Genomic DNA, 20,496 nt, shown 5'->3' on the forward strand with positions numbered 1-20,496 from the left:
CTTTGCTTCAGGATGAGAACAGAAATCGTGCAGTGGCAGCGGGAGGCCCCATTAGCTAAAGTGGTACCTCAGGTTAAGAACAGTTTCAGGTTAAGAACGGACCTCCGGAATGAATTAAGTACTTAACCCGAAGTACCACTGTATATGTTAAGTCTGCAAGCTGTGCATATTCTATCAGTTTAAGTTGGCATTCTTCTTTAGTTGGGACCTCGTTCATTTTCCAATCAATACTTTTTATGACAGTGGCTCTCCGGGGTTTTTGATAGCAGTCTCTCCTAGTCCAACCTGGAGATTTGGGGGATTGAATCTGGGACTTCTGCATGTAAAGCAGATGCTCTACCACTGCCCTACTGCCCTTTCCCATATAATGTCCATTAAACAACTTTGTGGTATAGCTATACTGTTTATTGCTTGCTGGTGTCTGCATCACTGTCAACGTAACAACAGTGGCAAAGTCCTATATGGCAGTGGGCATTGAGCCAGATCAAGCTTCGTTATGGAATTGTTAGCTATTTGAGAAAAAACGAAATAGCTGCGGCGATTACACAGTTGATTATGTAAGACTTTATGTAGGATGTTTTGATATTTCTTTTCTACGGGTGAAAAAAGGGTTGGTTTTGTCCTGGGAACAATCCACTGAAACAATGTTTTAATGTAAAATGAAGCAACGCAAAAGTTTCCAGCTTTAAATATTTATATGAAAATGACAACTGCACTGTATCAAACACATTACTAGACTCAGGGTGTATGTAGGAATCTATGGATTTGTTCAGTTTATTTGGTGATACTTTGGGGAGCTATATAATATCGAGGGTATTTTTCTTTAAGCTAAGCAGAAGAGGCGCAATGAAAGAAGTCCGTTTTGTGTCTAGATTGAGTTTACAGAAAGAACAGGAAAGGATGTATATTTAAGATAACGGAGTCTGCTTTATATCTAATGTATTTTTAGATGCTAATCCTGTGGCGCTCTTAGTCAAACAAGTGATTGAAACTTAACCACCATTGTGAAATGGAGTGAAGTGGCCCCCATTCAGACTCCACCATCTCTGCAGGCTGAATGGGTCCTTGCACTGTACAGATAATCCCCAATAAGACTGCTCAGGTTCGCCATAACACCCAGCTGTCATGTGATCTCCATTCCTGTGCAGGATGGATGGAGGGTCCCCAACAGTGGCAGATAAATTAATGGATTGGGCCTTTACTTTGCCCTGGCAACATTGGGGGTTCCAGAGACATACAAGGCAATCTCTAAGATAAACGGGGTTATGTGCAGTAGCGGATTGCATGATAGGGTGGCCCTGCTCACCTGATCTCCTGACTGTTGAGTTGTTGCTGTTGGTAAAGCATGTTCTCCTTCATGGAGAGCACATGTTGCGTTGGGGTCTGCTGAGCCACCCCTCTGTTACCAGGCAGGGTCTCTAAAGATGGCCTGGGACAGTGATTGGTTCACTGGGTTGCTGGGGTAACAGTTATGTTGCAATTTTGGTGGGAGGGGTAAAATGTTTAAATACTCTGCACGCAGCCTGAAGCTTTCTCTTTGCTGCGTGCAATGGATCACCCGCCCACCCGCCCTTGAGTAAGGGGTTGTTGCATTGACCTTGCTATGCCTGTCATGGGGTCGTCTGCCATTGGGGCAGGGGCCTGGTAGGAATTTTGTCCATCTGGCTGATTGGCTGGGCCATTTGGTTTTTGCCTACTGCGTAGCAAATCGTCACAACTTGTAAGGTTGCGGTTAGGCATTTGTTATAAATTGGTGGAGGAGGGGTTAGGATAGGCTGGGCCTGCCCCTCCATGGTTGCTGCAGAAAGGGAATTCCGTTAAAGGAATCCTGGGGCTTGCCATCTTTTCGTCCAATCCCTGGAATGGGACTAGGGCCGGCAAGCCTTCGGGGAGCATGCGGATGAGAACTGAGGGTCTGTGACTCAGCTCCATGTCTCCCCGACTTGCTTTCCCCCGCACTGTCTTTCGGTGGTGCCCGGAAGTCAGTTCTGTCCCCAGGCAGGGGGACAGATAGTCTTAACCAATGCCTAAACAACCACTCACGGTTTTGTATTTAAATAAAGTTGTGGCCAAAATTATGCCAAAAACCTTAAACAAAAATTAAGTGTGCGTTGTGAGTTATTTGGGGGGTGGCTTGGGGACCTCGACACGCAACTGGGAAGAAATAGGGCATAGTGTGGGAGGGCTGGGGGGCCGTGGCCCTGGGCACATTTTTTGAGGGGACGCAACCAGGCACCCCCACAACAGGCTCCCTCATCAAGGCTGGAGCCACAGGAAAGAGAGAGAGTGAGTTTGGACTTGATATCCTGCCTTTCACTCTCCTTAAGGAGTCTCAAAGCGGCTAAGAATCTCCTTTCCCTTCCTCCCCCACAATAAACACTCTGTGAGATGAGTGGGGCTGAGAGACTTCAGAGAAGTGTGACTAGTCCAAGGTCACCCAGCAGCTGCATGTGGAGGAGCGGGGAAGTGAAGCCGGTTCACCAGATTACGAGTCCACCGCTCTTAACCACTACACCACACTGGAAGGAAGGCCGTGCCTTCAGGGCCTGACTCTGACCCAGAAGGGAGCTATGGAGGCAGCTTCCTTTGTTATGGCCCAACTCCACCAACTAGGCATGGCTCCACTCCCAGGTCAGGCCTGACCCGGGGGCGGAGAGGAGGAGAGACAACGGCAGCGTTGCCTCCCCTCTCCTCCGCTGGGTTGCAGGTGAGGGCTGGGATGGTGCGACTGCAGCGGGCTTCCTCCGTGACCCTCCCCAGAAAGTGGTAGCATACGATCCACTACTGGTTGGTGTGGTGCAAATGCACCAGCAGAGGCAGCTGAGTGCTCCTGCCAGTTTGTTTTGTTTCTGCTTGTTTAGCCTAGTTCCCCACCCCACTGCCGGCAAATGATGTGTACAAAAATGCATATACTATGGCAAAGTGTGCAGGTGAATGCCCACTTTAGTCAAAATAACATACCAAAATAATTACAGTGGTACCTCGGGTTACATACGCTTCAGGTTACAGACTCCGCTAACCCAGAAACAGTGCTTCAGGTTAAGAACTTTGCTTCAGGATGAGAACAGAAATCGTGCTTCTGTGGCACGGCGGCAGCAGGAGGCCCCATTAGCTAAAGTGGTGCTTCAGGTTAAGAACAGTTTCAGGTTAAGAACGGACCTCCGGAATGAATTAAGTACTTAACCCAAGGTACCACTGTATAGAAAACTGATTTGGGGGGGAAATGTGTATATTAGAGGAAATTGTACACATAAATGTGTATATTAGAAGTTTGCCCTAAAATCCTGGTGATATTTCATGTGGATTTTCAAGTAAACAAACAGAGTCACAAATTGATGTGAAAATGTAGAGAACGGAATTTACAACTGGAAAAATGAGAAACAGAGAGAAACCAAAATGGACAGATTCATCCATTCCCACCTGTGGCCTTCCAGATGTTGCTGGTCTCCAACCTTCATCAGCCCCAGCCTGCATGGCCAATGGTCAGGGATGATGGGAGTTGTAGTCCAACAATATCTAGGTTCCCCATCCGTGTCTTGCATTTAGCAAGGGTCTAGGGCTAGGACTTTACAGTTAGCAGTATCGAGCCTTTCCCTTCCTAATAACGTCTTCTGCCACTTGCTCCACAGTGCTGTTTTCCTTCTGTGGCTCATTGCCCTGTGATCTTGAGCTACTGGGTTATACTTGTTACTGCTACTTGAAAAGCAGATAAGCAGCACAGGAAGCCTGGAAAGAGACTCGGCCTGTATTGATTACTATAACATTTGATCCTTTGAGATAGTTCATAATCTCACAGGAAGTCTGAACTGAATTTTCTGTATTGGAGATACTGAATCCACAACTCTCTCTCCCGCCCCCCTTTAATCTATGGTTTGATTTATGCTCTTTGCTGTATTTGGAAATGATTACCTCAACTGATATGAATGCCCAGGGGAAGGGTCTCCTAAAGAGATAGAGGATGGTTTCCGTTGGAGCTTGTGACAAAAATCAAAAGACCGGTATTTCTCCTGAGAGCAGTTCTTCTCTTAAAGGACACAAGAGGCAGATGCTCATGTAAAGCAGGATACATGATACAAATGCAGTAGAAATAACCCTTTGCCATTCTCTTGAGCTTCTTTGCTTTGCCTGTAATAAGGGCTCTTTTAACATTCATTCCAAGAACCCTGATTTCCCTTGTCAATAGCATGGGTCTGCATTGAAAGTAAAACTTAAAACTTGCAACCACTCTGTTCATTTGAATCTTCATAATGTTTCCGCCATCTTTTTCATAAGACCAGGTAGAATTTGTACAACATAGATATTTGGAGGAAGCCCAGTGAACTTTGTGTTAGCTCTTCATTACAATGTAGATAGGAGTTTTGATATACAGTGGTACCTCGGGTTAAGAACTTAATTCATTCCAGAGGTCCATACTTAACCTGAAACTGTTCTTAACCTGAAGCACCACTTTAGCTACTGGCCCTTGTTGCAGCTACTGCCTATATCTCTGAACTGGGGCATACGTGTTTCACTTCCAAAATAGATTAATGGGGTGCTCTTTTTTTGAGAGAGCGCTGAACCTTTCATTTAAAAAAAAAAATGCCAGCAAGGCATCTAATCCTGAATAACCAGAAAATTTCTGCCAAAAAAATGCTTTGGGGATGGATGGAAAGACAGTATACAATAAATCCATGCTCAGGCTACAGCAATGGGTGAGAAGGAAACTTGATGAATAGTGTTTAAAATACATTCTAAACTTCCTCAGCTTGTTTGTAACTCACTTAAGACCATCGGGAAGTTGTTATTTTATTTTATATGCACGTGTGAGAAACACCTCAACCTATAAATCATGTGGATGGGATATGGTTAAAACGTGGCAGAACTCCAATTGGCAAAACTAAGGTGTGCTATTTTTAATAGAGGAAGACACACGTTATTGTCCTATAAATGCTAGCTGAATGTAAATCTTAAGAAATATATGGTTTAGCTCTAATCCAGAGATAGTTAATCATGGCTGTGTTGAAATCAATTGGACTTAGGTTAATCAAAACTAATTTGTTCCACTGATTTCAAGAACAAGAGAACAGGGCATTTGCAAAATATTAATTATGTGTAAAAACATGTGAAAGGGATCAGGGTTGCACCTCTATGGTCCCAGCCTTACACCTCAACCTCTATAAGCTCCAGTAAGTTTACCTAGGAGTCTACATCCAGACAACATTTGTAAGTTGTTTGGGTTATTGTACTCTAAAGTAATGCTTGTTAAAATATATATTTTGAAGCTGGCTTTCCTTCCTAACGAGGAGTGGCAGTTTCTCCCCATTAACTTGTACGTTCTCTCGCACATCTGTCGATATCTCACAGAGGATTGAGACTTTTGTAAGATCCACATTTATTTAAGGCCCATTGTCTAATTAATTGGTTAAAGGGAAGGTTAATCAAGCACAAAAATCTTTCATCAGTGGACAGTTCTAATCTACTGTATATTGGAGAGCATCTAAGAGAAATGTAAAAGTTTGGGAGGTTCTACTCTCCTTTTTTTCCAATGCACCACTTTTTAATGCTTAAGAGATCAGTGGAAATCCCACACAAACTGTAATGACAGAATGAAACCTTTTAAAGTGGTACCTCGGGTTACATACTCTTCAGGTTACATACACTTCAGGTTACAGACTCCGCTAACCCAGAAATAGTACCTCGGGTTAAGAACTTTGCTTCAGGATGAGAACAGAAATTGTGCAGCAGCAGTGGGAGGCCCCATTAGCTAAAGTGGTGCTTCAGGGTAAGAACAGTTTCAGGTTAAGAATAGACCTCCAGAACAAATTAAGTACGTAACCAGAGGTACCACTGTAGTTTGTCTTCACAACAACTCCATTAGAGGCCTACATTCAATTTTATTTTAATTTTAATAACTCTTTTAAAGTGACTTTTTTCCTTGCCTTTCTGTATGGGTGCAATTGCCTGGGGCAATTTGTCAAGCCCTGTCTAATTTACTAAACAAGTGGCAAGATGGCAGGCAGGTGGCGACATTTTTTATTTTTTATTTTTTTGCACAATTCCAAAGCCAGCCTCGCCACCCACCCAGCACTTGCTCACATTTCTGCTGATTGTTTACTGAACACACATGGCATGATATTGGCCCCCAGGCAAGCCTTTATGATGCTCACTCTCTGCTGGGCTGAACCGGAGCCAGTCTGAATGCCGCATGGACGTGCAGCCGAGCTCACAAAAAAGAAAGCCCAGAAGAGGCAGGACTGTTTCGCTTGAAGTCTTTTGTTTCACGAGGGTGGCCGCTTCTGCATCACCAAAAAAGATGAAGGGCATCCATGAGAAAGAAGATGAAAGAGGACCAATTTGCATGTTATTTGAATATGCCAATTCGTACATACAGATGCAAATATAGAAATAATTATTATAATCTAAATCAAAATGCAGAACATCTCGCTGTGGAGACTGTGATCGGGTGATTTGCGTGCCTCCTCAGTCTGCTGTCCACGTGCGAACTTCAAGGCCCCTGTTCTCCCTCCTTAGGAGTTTATTTTAATCTTTGAAATACATGTAGACTGGACATCTCTTCAGTCAGAGAACTGCTCTCTGTAAAGCAGACATATTGATGCCCTAGAGCTGGGCTGCGCACAGTTTGGATTGGCCTGTGTCAACCACAATGCCAAACCTTCTTTCCTTTGATCAATCCATAAAGAATGAAATTGAGCACTGAGCAAACATTTGACCACATAAACATGCAAGGCACTCAAAGAACAAGCAAACAAACAAAGCAGACCACTTGTGTGTGTATATAAAAAGACGATCAGGATTTGACCCACAGCCTTTCCATGTGCAGTGGTACCTTGGTTTAAGGACAGCTGAGTTTATTAACAACTTGGGTTAAGAACACTGAAAACCCGGAAGTAGGTGTTTTGGTTTGTGAACTTTGCCTTGGAATAAGAACATGTTCTGCTTCCTGTTGAGTGTGTTCCATTTGTAAACTGAGTCCCCCGCTGCTATGGGAAAGCACACCTTGGTTTAAAAACACCTTGGTTTAAGAATGGACTTCCGGAACGGATTAAGTTTGTAAACCAAGGTACCAGTGTATAGGATCAGAGGTGGTGGAAGAGGGACAGAACCCAGTACTCAGCTGGGAGGGGGAAATCTGCTTGTTCCTGTTCACAGCCTTCACAGTTATGTTTGTTTATTCACCCACTGATGCAGTTATGTAATTTTAGACTCTGGATTTAATAGTCTTACACTTCAAAGTGTTATCAGCCAACCTTGCTGCACTGCACCCCCCCCCCTTCTCATTCTGCTAAGCAGAGTCCTGGAGTTCAGTTCTGAAGTGTGGCCCTGATATCACCACTGCCTTTGCCTATGGTTCTGCGTGAATCACCATACTTGACACATACCCTGATTAGAAGCAGGGTAGCACATATTCGGAAGGGACACAGGTGGCGCTGTGGGCTACAACCATAGAGCCTAGGACTTGCCGATCAGAAGGTCGAATCCCCACAACGGGGTGAGCTCCCGTTGCTTGGTCCCTGCTCCTGCCAACCTAGCAGTTTGAAAGCACGTCAAAGTGCAAGTAGATAAATAGGTACCGCTCTGGCGGGAAGGTAAACGGCGTTTCCGTGCGCTGCTCTGGTTCGCCAGAAGTGGCTTAGTCATGCTGGCCACATGACCCGGAAGCCGTACGCCGGCTCCCTCGGCCAATAAAGTGAGATGAGCGCCGGTCACGACTGGACCTAATGGTCAGGGGTCCCTTTAACTTTACTAGCACATATTCATGCAGAGTTGCAATGGGCAAGATCCTCTGAGGGGTACTTCTGCTGTGCCTCTGCACTGGGATTAACAGAATGCTTCGACGCTAAACAAAGACTCATCCCATCACTGTAAACGCCGAGATGGTGAACATGGGGATGTGCTACCTACCTGGAAGTGAAAACAACTTTGAGACGGAGACATCTGCACACTAACAACAGTGATGGCTGCTCTAAAAATATCGGACGTAGACAATGATTCACTCCCCATAGGTTGAACAGCTGACAGATGGTAAAGGATGTCCATTTCACTACTGTTATTTGTGTTGGCAACCCAGATTCGTTCTGAGCAGCTGAACTGCCAGGCAGCACCCTCTTATCAAGCCTCTCTCCTAACCCATTTAAATAAAATTACCCCTCTTTACAGCCCAGAGATGCAATGGTGCAGCCAATTCTTTTAAGTAGCTTTGTGAGGGTCATTCTGGGGGAAAGCAAAGGTAGTGTGTGTGTGTGTGTGTGTGTGTGTGTGTGTGTGAGCCTGTTTAAAAAAGTTGGATAAATTGTCTGCTACCACCACAGAATTTTGCATGTGCATAAATGGAAAGGAAAAGTTCCTACCAAAGAGGACTGGGCTTTAAAACTATTGGACTATACAGTGGTACCTCGGGTTAAGTACTTAATTCGTTCTGGAGGTCCGTTCTTACCCTGAAACTGTTCTTAACCTGAAGCACCACTTTAGCTAATGGGGCCTCCCACTGCCGCCGCGCCACCGGAGCACGATTTCTGTTCTCATCCTGAAGCAAATTTCTTAACATGAGGTACTATTTCTGGGTTAGCGGAGTCTGTAACCTGAAGCGTATGTAACCTGAAACGTATGTAACCCGAGGTACCACTGTATATGGAGATGGTGAAAATGATGGCAAAATAATAAGAGACCAAAAAGCTGAAATATTTGTGGAGATCCTTTTCAGACAATCTGAGATAATAGCATAGACAAATGAAATTCCAGGCAGGACTGGAAATATAAGCAAAGGAATGAGAATGTTAAAGGAATGTACTGTTATAGAAATAAGTATTACATTTAAGGCAGTAGATAAAGGGTTTGAACAGAAACATCATGGAGATAAGGATGGTAAATCAAAATGTTAAGGGAATACTGTATTGAAACTGAATTGAATTTATTAAATTGTATGAAAATCAATAAAAAATGGGGGGGGCGGACAAAGGAGACGACGGGGATCGAACCTGGATCTTTCCACATGCAGAGCACAAGCTCTGCCACTGAACTGCAGAACAGGTCTGCAATAGTTGTGGCGCCGGTAGATCTGCAACTGAGTGAGCCTTCCCTATCCCTACATATCTGTGCTGCAAATGCATAGCCAGAATGAAGCCCGACTGCTGCCTTGGCTTTGATTTTGACAACATGTCTGACTAGTTTCATCCAGCTTATCTTCCAGTTCGCCTGGAACACAAGACAAATAATGTGATGACTGTAAACAAGGCTTCAAGAGATCACCAGCAATAAGCTCTGTAGAGAAGAAGAATGAGGACCAGCCACATGGACACTTTGCCCCAATTTGAGCAATCTGATCAGGACAAGTTGTTGCCATCTAAAACAGGGGGTGGAGTGGGGCAGGAACCAAACCAAGAAGCTCTTCATGGGATTTGATTTGTGAGGGGGAGCATCAGCTGGAAATATTTGCTGTGTGTTATGTACTGAAGTTCCCACCCTGGGCCAGCAGGGGGATACTGTAGATAGTTTTCACTCAGGTCCACATATGCAAATAAGGGATTGAAAGTGACGTTCAGTGATTGGATAGTTATAGAAAATGGTTACTGTTGTGTTTTAGTGGAGCTCTATATAAGCAGGCTGGCTGAACCCTTCAGTTCAGTTCTGTTCTGGCCTGTGAATAAACAAGAGCTGCTTGAAGAATCGCTGTGTCGTCTGAATATGTTCACCCACAACTTAACACTGGGAGTCCGCTAAGAGCAGCTTAGTTTGGTTGCTTCCGGAGTTGAGGGAAGGAGGTACACAATTTTATCATCCCCTCTCGATCATAATGGTTTTATCCTTAAAACACACACAACCCCTTTTCTGATGCTTGCCACTGGATCCTTGTGTCCAGGCTTGTTTATTGGCTGATATTCAAAACAAAGCAATTTCCCCTAATACAATGCATTTTTGTACGGCATTTTCACCAAGATATGTGTTCTTAATGCCCCCTTTGCCCTAGTAAATGCATTTTTGGTACACATCCCTTGGCTGGCGAACTGTGTTGCCAAAATTTGGAGAAGTGCAAATTGTGAAGAGTGGCTGTATTTTGGTTTTTGTACTGTTTTGGAAAATGCCATTTAGGTAGGTTCGCTTTTAAATGTGAACTGAATCAAGTTTCTCCCGGTCCATAGCTGTAAGGAAGGAGGCAATGAGAGAAGATGCAGGTGGGGACCAGCTGAAGACAGACTGAGCTTGGTGGGGCAGTGCCCCACTTGTCCCAATGCATCAGCCTCCTCTAGGAGAGAGGTCACCTGCCTCTTTCTGCCTAGGTAAGCAGTGGGTCACTGTCCTCTTGCAGCATAGCTTCAAAGTGGTCTTGAAGAGGCTGAGGGCTCTACCAAACATCAAGGGAAGAGGAGAAGCTGCACTCTGTTGAATCAAGTTTGGTCTGAGGGACAGAAGATGTCCCTGAGGAGGTCACTTTGGCCTGTGGTGAGACATTCTGCAGCAAGTGGCAACTGCTTTTGTCCAAAATACCTCTACAAAAGTTGAATTGTCGTCTAGACCAGCATTTCCCAACCTTGGGCCTCCAGCTGTTTTTGGACTACAACTCCCATAATCCTCAGCTAGCAAGACCAGTGGTCAGGGATGATGGGAATTGTAGTTCGAAAACAGCTGGAGGCCCAAGGTTGGGAAACACTGGTCTAGAGCTGCTATCTATTATTATTAATAATAATAATAATAATAATAATAATAATTTATTATTTATACCCCCGCACATCTGACTGAGTTTCCCCAGCCACTCTGGGTGGCTCCCAATTAAGTGTTAAAAACAGTACAGCATTAAATATTAAAAACTTCCCTGAACAGGGCTGCCTTCAGATGTCTTTTAAAGATAGGATAGCTGCTTATTTCCTTCACATCTGAAGGGAGGGCGTTCCACAGGGCAGACACCACTACCAAGAAGGCCCTCTGTCTGGTTCCCTGTAACCTCACTTCTCGCAATGAGAGAACCGCCAGAAGGCCCTTGGCGCTGGATCTCAGTGTCCGGGCTGAACGATGGGGGTGGAGACGCTCCTTCAGGTATACAGGACTGAGGCCGTTTAGGGCTTTAAAGGTCAGCACCAACACTTTGAATTGTCCTCGGAAACATACTGGGAGTGTTATGTATTGAAGTTCTCACCCTGGGCCAGCAGGGGGATACTGTAGATAGTTATCCAAATGAAGGGGATACTGTAGATAGTTATGCAAATGAAGGATCGAAAAGTGACATTCAGTGATTGGATAGTTTTAGAAAATGGCAACAGTTGCATTGTTCTGGAGCTCTATATAAGCAGGCTGACTGAGCTCCTCAGCCTAGTTCTGTTCTGGCATCTGAATAAAGAAGAGCTGTTTAAAGAATCACTGTGTCGTCTGACATGTTTGCCCACAACTTAACACTGGCGACGATGATGGGATCGATGGACATCAGAGCACAGCCAGATGCAGCCACCCTCTGAGCAGAGCTGAATCACTGAGCGAAATCACTGAACGTCACTTTTCGATCCTTCATTTGCATAACTATCTACAGTATCCCCCTGCTGGCCCAGGGTGAGAACTTCAGTACATAACAGGGAGCCAATGCAGATCTCTCAGAATCAGTGTTATGTGGTCCCGGTGGCCACTTCCAGTCACCAGTCTAGTTGCCGCATTCTGGATTAGTTGTAGTTTCCGGATCACCTTCAAAGGTAGCCCCACATAGAGTGCGTTGCAGTAGTCCAAGCGGGAGATAACCAGAGCATGCACCACTCTGGCGAGACAGTCCGTGGGCAGGTAGGGTCTCAGCCTGCGTACCAGATGGAGCTGGTAGACAGCTGCCCTGGACACATAATTAACCTGCGCCTCCATGGACAGCTGTGAGTCCAAAATGACTCCCAGGCTGCGCACCTGGTCCTTCAGGGGCACAGTTACCCCATTCAGGACCAGGGAGTCCCCCACACCAGCCCGCCCCCTGCCCCCCAAAAACAGTACTTCTGTCTTGTCAGGATTCAACCTCAATCTGTTAGCCGCCATCCATCCTCCATGAAGGAGAATGAGGAGATGGTGCAGGAGAAAACAGTTGGGATTTTTCGCAACCCCCCCCCCAAACACCATATGAGTGCTTAAAAAAGAAGAAGATTCTGGTATGAGTATTCTGATTAATAACCTGGCAGCACTCAATGGAACTGATTGGCAGCATATTCAGGACAGACAAAAGAAAATACTTCAGATAGCATGCAATTAATTATGAGATTCGCTGCCACAAGATGGTTATGGGTTTCGATGTCTTTAAAAAAGGGGATTAGACAGGGAGAATCGTGATCTGCCAGCGACTATTATCCATGATCAATACATGTAATTAACAGCCAAGTTCAGAAGCAACGTCCTTCTGAAACCCAGAGAGACAGAAAGAATCACAGTAGGGCTGGCTCAAGACATTTTGCTGCCTGAGGCGACAGGCAAGATGTACAAAATTCCACGTACCAAAGCAAGTTATTTCAACATAGGCAATGGGGCGGCGCCCTCCACTACTCCTGAGGGCAGCAGTATGTTAGGGGATGCAGGGCAAGTGACGTATGACACACACAGCTCTGTCTACTCTCTGCCTCACAGTAGATGCCACCTGAGGAGGCTGCCTCACGTTGGGGATACGGCACAACATATTTTGATATAATTGTTGATGGAATCAATCAATGGAATCATATCTTCCTCTTTTAGCTATTTCTTAGCTTCCCTCATCCCTTAGTCTTAACTAACAACATACAGTGGTACCTTGGGTTACATACGCTTCAGGATACAGATTCCGCTAACCCAGAAATATTACCTCAGGTTAAGAACTTTGCTTCAGGATGAGAACCAAAATCGTGTCACGGCAGCACAGCGGCCGCAGGAGGCCCCATTAGCTAAAGTGGTGCTTCAGGTTAAGAACAGTTTCAGGTTAAGAACAGACCTCCAGAACGAATTAAGTTCTTAACCCGAGGTACCACTGTAGTTTTATTCAGTATTTAGTGAACTGAAGTTTCTTATAAGAGAATTTGCTAAGGTGTTTTGTTCTTTTTTCAGGGGTCCCTTGTCTCAAATTGTTGGCCATTTCGAAAATATCAGGGAAATATACTGTGCTCATTTCAACACCTGAGAGGCTTTCCTTCCACTGCAAACATGGTTCTGACTGGAATCAGACCCGTCTAATGCCAACTGCTGTCAATGGGAGGAAAGCTCCCATTGGTGCAATGGGAGCTTTACTCCCACAGAAAATAGGAGGTATGGAGTGATTCTTATTCAGTATGGGCAAAGGATTAAGACCCACTATGCTATGCCACAGTTCTTATCCTGCTCTCCTGCTGCTTATGCAGGTAAAAGGGGCTAAGAATAATAAAACTTTCTATCGTTACCTCTGTGAGTACAAGGAATCTTTCAGGAGAAAGAGGGAGATGGAGCCAGAAATTTGGTATATTTCTTCCTCATTTTTCTGTAAACGCATAGCCCCAGTGGGGTCATAAAAACCAATAAATCGTCAGGGAAAATGCTATAAAACTCCCTCTGAATTAATATTAAATGGAGCATCTTTTCGAGTAATGCCACATCATCCCAGTTTCAAATCCTTCCAAAAAGGAAAGGCCCCTTATGTTATTAAATATAAGAACATAAGTGGGAGAACAGGATGACTGACAAAAAAGGATGGGGAGGGGGCTTTCCACAGAGTGCCTTTCCGGGAGACTTTTGAGACGCTGGGAAGTAGTCGAGGGGATAAGAGGGAGCTTTGCAAACAGAGCACATCTTGCTCGACATTTTTTGTGTTAGAAAGTGTTTTTCTGGCAATCTGTTGGAGAGTAGGCCCTATTCCTCACGCAAATTGCCTAGCTGAAGAACAGCACATAATAAATCCTGACTTTACTGCGCTCATTAGGACTTACTCCCTAAGAAGCATGCTTAGGAACGCAGTCTTATGGTGGCAATCCTAAACATGCCTACTCAGAAGTGTGTCCCAATGAGCTCAATAAGACTTCCTTCCAAGTATGAATACAGATTGTAGCCTTACCCATTCCTCGTACTGATACAGTCGCACCTTGAAAGTAGAACGGAATCCATTCCGGAAGTCCGTTTGACTTCCAAAACATTCAGAAACTAAAGTGTGGATTCTGATTAGCAGCAGGAAGCTCCTGCAGCTAATCAGAAGCCACGGAAGCCCTATCAGACGTTCAGGTTTCAAAAAACGTTTGCAAACTGGAACACTCACTTCCGGGTTTGCGGCATTTGGGAGCCAAAACATCTGAATACCAAGGTACGACTGTACCCATTCCTTGGCTGAACCAATACAAGGAGACAACTTCCATTCTAGTCCAAGGCTACTTAGGCTGACATTCATTACTCACTTACCTTGGAGTAAGCACCAATGAACTCAGTGGGACTTGCTTCTGAGTAGACATGCCTAGAACTGGCCTGTTAAGGTACGATCACTTCTGCCTTGGACATTTCATGCCAGGAAAGTGCTTGGGACTATAATGTTTTTCTTTTCCTCAAATGCTTAGGAACACGGATATTAAAATATGCACTGAGAGCTGGCATATGGCCTGTGACACTAGAACAGCTCTGCAGCATCTCTAATTATTAATTTTCTTTCTGATTGAAAGACACCAGCCCAGTGACCACACTTCTTTCTGTCACTCAAGGGACAATATGTTGCTATTAGGGCCATTAATTATTGGCAGTTGTGTCAGGTTACACATAAGAAGATTGTCTGTGCTCTTCAAACTGTTCATTTCCAGTAAGGACACTTATGAATGAATGCTATATGAGATTAATGTCCATAGAACTGAAATGCAATAGGGTGGGGTGGTTTTTTTAAAGGGATATGGTATTAAGAGATGCCCATCTCAGTCTTTAAAGCTCCGTCACGCAGTCCCTTCCCAGTTCTGAAATGTAACTTGTTTTGGAGGAAGGGAGTGGAAATCCCAGCCATATCAGGGATGTGCGCATTCCATAAGTGTGGGATCTAGAATTCTGCATTCTGAGAATCTCAGGTTTTCATTTTTAAATCCAGTTTCTAGCCCTTGTGGTAACTTTGGTCAACTGTCCAGCTAAATCTCAGAAGTCAGGTGGGCGGCTTGTGCAGGATTTAGTAGGAAGGGGGCGGTGCTTTTGTGTCATTGCATCGTTGTTGTTCTTCATTAATTGCAGAAAGAGCAGAGATCGTGTCAATTTGTTTGCGTTGCAAAACTTGTAGAATTTCAGGGAAGAATTATTATTGGTGGTAGTAGTAGTATTAGCAGTAGTATTTTGGTAAACTACAGGCAGCTCTGAGGATAAACCCAAATGAAACCGATCAACAGAGTCTTGTTTCAAAACCTACATATCTAACACAAGCAAATTGGAGCTGCAGGAGAGCAGCATGGGGGAAACTACACTCATTAATCAAACGCATCTGATGAAATAGGTTGTTGCCTGTGGAAGCTCATAGTATGATAAATGCCTTAGAATTTAAAGGTGCCACAGACTCTATTGTCACTTTTGCTTTGGGAGGGGGCAGGATCTGAGGACAATATACTTATCTTACAAGCTCCTATCAGTTTCACGCCAGTTTAACTGTCATGGATTCTCTGAAAGAATCCTAGTAGTTACAGTTTTCTCTTGCAATCCCTTTCCCAACACTTCAGAAAATTTCCATCCCCGGGATTCCCTGACGAGAGAAAACAGCTTTTAAATGAGTTGTAGTATAACTGCGCCATGATTTCCCTCCAACAAATGAACCAGGCTGGCAAACATATTACAACTTAAACTGAGAATCTGAAAGGTCCGAAGGTGTGTGATTGAGTGAGAGGTGAGATGAGCGTGCTCTTTCTGAAGAAGGCTCAGAGGTGAGAGAAGAGCCAACTGATTTTGCATGTTGGGAGAATTTCTCAAAATGGGCGTGACTCATTGAAAGAAGATGATGGTAGATGCGGTGGAGACCTAAAAAGAAGGCAGAAGGCCAAAGAGCCATTGCTTCCAAAGAGAAGTGTCTCTCTGCATGACAAAGTTGAAGGCTGTTGTGCTTCGAGCCTCAAAACCCATCCCCCATGGAAATAAAGACACAGTGGAGACAAAATTTAGTTTAAATGTTAATGGGCAAATTTTGGCCACAACTTTATTAAAATACACAAATGTGACTGGTATTGGTTTAGGCGTTAAACTATATCTGGCTCCTGCCCCACCCTGCAGGAAGCCTGGAAGGGTAAACAACTTCCTTTAACGGAATACCCTATTCATTGGAGGGGCAGGTGATGGCCGCACCTCCTCTCCCCACATTCCCCTAAACCAACGCTTAACCGCCAAACCTTACAAAGTTGTGACGATTGCTAAGAGGTAGGCAAAAACCAAGTGGCCACAGCCAATCTGCCACATTGGAAAAAATTCCTACCTGGCCCCCATTCCAAAACAGGCGACCAACTGAAGTCCAAGGCAAGGCCAAACACAACCTTATTAATGGGTGGGTGGGTGGGTGTTTGGCAATGCGAAGCAAAAGGAGGTCCCCACGTCGTGCTGCCAAATAAATACTCCCAACCCCCAACCTTGCCAAGCTGCTGATTGGCTAAAGGCCATTGGCATAACTGTGGCACCACCGGCTTGGAGCGGGGCAAGCCCCGCCCACAAGCCGGTTAGGGAAGAGTTTCAGGGCCAAGCACAACATGGACCCTCTGTTAGGAGGATCCAACTTGCTGGAAGGTGTTGCGAGAGAAGATTCAAGAATGCTGACGAGATGACAGAAAGGGGCAGGAGAAAAACAAGGGAACAGTGAGGAGAAAACTGAAACAGCTGCTAGAGCTGACTGTCCAACACAACATGACTCTTCTGAGGCCAATGCCTCAGGTCAGGAGTACAAACAGTGAGGTAGAACCATAGTTTTGTGGGAACAGCATACATGTACATGCCATGTGGTGGGAAGATCTCCACTGGTTTACTGGGGTGCGGGCTTGTATTTGTACACTGCTGTCACCCGAAAATTCATGCTCAAAGCTGGCCCCAGGAGGAACCCCCAACCCATAAGCCTGAGTTTTTGAGAGGCATTTTATTCAGTCCAAATCAGGTGGGTTTGACCTTAAGTACACATTCAGAAGCTAAACATATCTTTTCACATGAAAATGTGCAACTTTTGAATTAATTCTCTTTTCCCCCATTTCTGCTCTTTCCCCATTTATGATACCTTGAATTCCTCTTAGCAAAACAACAAAAACAACCTCTCTCTCACACACACACATTCTTTTTTACTGCATCAAAATGGTGAGTCCGGATGAAAAATGGTTTCAGAACACTGAGCAAGCCAGGAAATACTTTGTAATAGGAAATAAATTGCAGTCCTGAGACCACCAGCTGTTTTCCAGAGAATTCTTTGATGCCGGTGAAAAACTGAATTAGTGCCTTAAGCTTAATTGATTCTTGAACAATACTTCCACCTTGTGGCCGACTCTGAGAAAAGCTAAGATCATAAAAAGAGCCTTGCAGATCAGGCCAATGGGTTGTCTAGTTCAGTGTTTCCCAACCTTTTTTGGGCAAAGGCACACTTGTTTGATGAAAAAAATCTCGAGGCACACCACCATTACAGCCCTGTGACGTCAGCGCGCAGCGTCACGCCGGGAGGGACGCACGAAAGTGAAAGTTTCAATTTTTTCCCCTCCCCCTTGCAGGGGAACCTCCAAGCTTTGGGGGTGGGGGGGGAGGAGGCAGCAAAGCGAGGGACTGAGGGACTCCTCCAACGACAAGGGTTGGGGAAGAAGAGAAAGGGCTATTCCGCTCCAGTCACGGGAGGGGAATATGTACTGGCCCAACTGGTGTGCGGTCTTCGGAAAGCGGGGTGCGGGAAGGAAACCTAGGCTCGGGGTCCACCGACCTCGGCGGAGAAAGGCAACAACCGAAGCCTCCCGACGGTTTCGGGGGAGACGTTCAGAGCTTCCCTGGGAGTTTCTCAGCCTGCCTTTCGGAGGAAGAGGCGGAGGGGGCCTGGGGATGGCGGTGGCCTCGGCCTCGCCCTCCCTCCGTCCCTCTACCTTTGTAGTGGACGCGCAGGTTGTTCTGTGAGAGGCCGATGTAGCTGAATTTGTCCTTCGGGCTCCAGGAGCGCGGCAGCGGCGTCTCCTGCTCGTCCACGGCCGGGTAGAGCCGCTTGAGGCGCCGCTTGAGCTCCTTCTCCTGCTCGTTCAGGGCCGGGTCGCCGCCGTGAGGGAAGGGCGCTGGGGCGCTGCTGCTGCTGCTGCCGCTCCCGGCAGGCATTGGCCCAGCTGAGGCGGCGGCGGCTGTTGTGGTGGTGGCGGCGATAGCGGGCGGAGGAGGGGGCGGCGGCGGGGCCGAGGTGGCCGGCGGCGGCGGGGGAGGCCCCAAACCGGAGTGAGACCCCGGGAAGAAGGAAGAGGCGGCAAAGAGAGGCTCCGCTTCTTCGGCTGAGGGACCCGACTGAGCTCGCGCGAAGGCGAGCAGGGGGGTTGGAAACAGACGGAGCTGATGACGAGCCGGCGCGTGCGTGCAGCAGCTGGCCTCGTAGGGAGCCGAGGGGCGGGGCTTCCTTTCTGAAGGAGCTGAGGGTGGGGGTCCTCCGGCGCCTTCGGACCAGAGCGCTTCTAGGAGGCTGCCTTTGTGCGCGACGTAAAGCCCTCTTTCCCTCCCTCCAGCCCCGTGTCACCTGTGGAAAAGGGGGCTGGATCCAGTGACGCAACTCGGAAAACTGTTAGGGAAGCCAGAGCAGGAAAGTGAGTGGGGGGCGGCGCCGCCGCTTTAACCCACGTTTCCTTTTTGAAAGAGAAACTTAAGTCAGTGTTTCCCAACCTTTTTTGGACTCGCCCGCCTCCCTCCAGGCAACATCTCGCGGCACACCAGGCAACATCTCGCGGCACACTAGTGTGCCGCGGAACACCGGTTGGGAAACACTGGTCTAGTTCAGCACGTTTTTCTCAAAGTGGCCAAGCAGAGGCTCATGGGAAGCTTTCAAGCAGGACCTAAGCTCAGCAGCTTTCTCTCCATCTGTGATTCCCATCAATAGGCATTCAGAGGCACATACTACAAGCAGAGGAGATAGCATTATTATCCAACTAACCAAGGTTTTTTTAAAAGCAGAGACATCACCTTGCCAACAAAGGTCCATATAGTTAAAGCTATGGTTTTCCCAGTAGCGATGTATGGAAGTGAGAGCTGGACCATAAAGAAGGCTGATCGCTGAAGAATTGATGCTTTTGAATTATGGTGCTGGTGAGACTCTTCAGAGTCCCATGGACTGCAAGAAGATCAAACCTATCCATTCTTAAGGAAATCAGCCCTGAGTGCTCACTGGAAGGACAGATCCTGAAGCTGAGGCTCCAATACTTTGGCCACCTCATGAGAAGAGAAGACTCCCTGGGAAAGACCCTGATGTTGGGAAGACTGGAGGGCAGAAGGAGAAGGGGACGACAGAGGACGAGATGGTTGGACAGTGTTCTCGAAGCTACCAGCATGAGTTTGACCAAACTGCGGGAGGCAGTGGAAGACAGGAGTGCCTGGCGTGCTCTGGTCCATAGGGTCACGAAGAGTCAGACACGACTAAACAACAACAACAACAAAGATATTTTTATTTTCTCTCCCAAAACAATTTGGTTCTGTTGAAGCCAGGATTTTGGGTTCTTACTCTTCTGCAGTATTAAAAGTTTTTTGTTTGTTTGGGTGTGTGTGTGTGTGTGTGTAAAATTCTATTGCTTTTACAGTGAGGGGGGAAAGTATTTGATCCCCTGCTAAATTTGCCCATTTGCCCTCTGACGAAGAAATGACCAGTCCATAATTTTAATGGTAGGTTTATTGTAGCTGTGAGAGACAGAATAACAACAGGAAAACCCCCAGAAACCCAGAAGACAAAAGTCAGAGATGGATGTGCATTATAATGAGTGAAATAAGTATTTAATCCCCTCTCAGCCAGCCAGATGTCAGGCTACCTGGTATCTTCACTGTATGTAATGAGCTGAGATTAGAAGCACCTGCTGTAAGGGAGAGGTTTTACCTGTAATCCCAGCTCCTTACAGTACCTGTACAAAAGACACCTGTCGACAGATCAAATACTTTCCCCCCTCACTGTAGCTCTTTTGCCATATCCCAAAGGATTCCGACCCTCAGCGGATCCAAAGGACCTTAGATCGAGTGGATCCAAAGTATCTGGTATCCTGCAACTCCTCGTTCTGAGGCTTTCCCTGTTCAGTGTCCGGTGGGAGAAATATTCAGCATCTTACCTCCTACCTCAGTTCAGGGCCGCTGTCACACTGGACCAGCAGGTTTCCACCAGCAGAGATTAGCAAGAGAGAAATCTATGCAATATCCCCAACTCCCCCCTCAGAAATAGGCACGAGGGTTTAGGATTGTACTCTGAAGCTGCAATCTTGGACACACTTTGTTGTTGTTTAGTCGTTTAGTCGTGTCCGACTCTTCATGACCCATGGACCAGAGCACACCAGGCACTCCTGTCTTCCACTGCCTCCTGCAGTTTGGTCAAAATCACTTAACTAGGAGTAAATCTCACTGAATTCAAATATAGGAGTTACTCCCGCG

This window comes from Podarcis bocagei (genome assembly GCF_964188305.1).
Source record: "Podarcis bocagei genome assembly, chromosome: 9".
NCBI classification, from domain to species: Eukaryota; Metazoa; Chordata; class Lepidosauria; order Squamata; family Lacertidae; genus Podarcis; species Podarcis bocagei.